Below are 225 nucleotides of genomic sequence, written 5' to 3'. Positions count from 1 at the left end.
AAATATTTCAGGAGTGGTAAAATATTTCAGGAGTGGTAAAATATTTCCGGAAGGTGTTAATGCTGTTATGTCCCTATCTAATTCCTGCTCACCTCTGCCTTGTGTTCCAGGTTTTGGAAATGCCAGCATTCCTGATGATAAATTATTTCAGGAATGTGAGAAGATGTTTAGGCATTTTTGTCCCTGTCTAATTCCTGCTCACCTCTGCCTTGTGTTCCAGGTGGT

The sequence above is a fragment of the Neopelma chrysocephalum genome, unplaced genomic scaffold (genome assembly GCF_003984885.1).
Source record: "Neopelma chrysocephalum unplaced genomic scaffold, ASM398488v2 Primary Assembly neopelma1_80345, whole genome shotgun sequence".
Classification (NCBI taxonomy): Eukaryota; Metazoa; Chordata; class Aves; order Passeriformes; family Pipridae; genus Neopelma; species Neopelma chrysocephalum.
The sequence above is the reverse complement of the archived record's forward strand: the minus strand, read 5'-3'. Positions refer to the sequence as shown.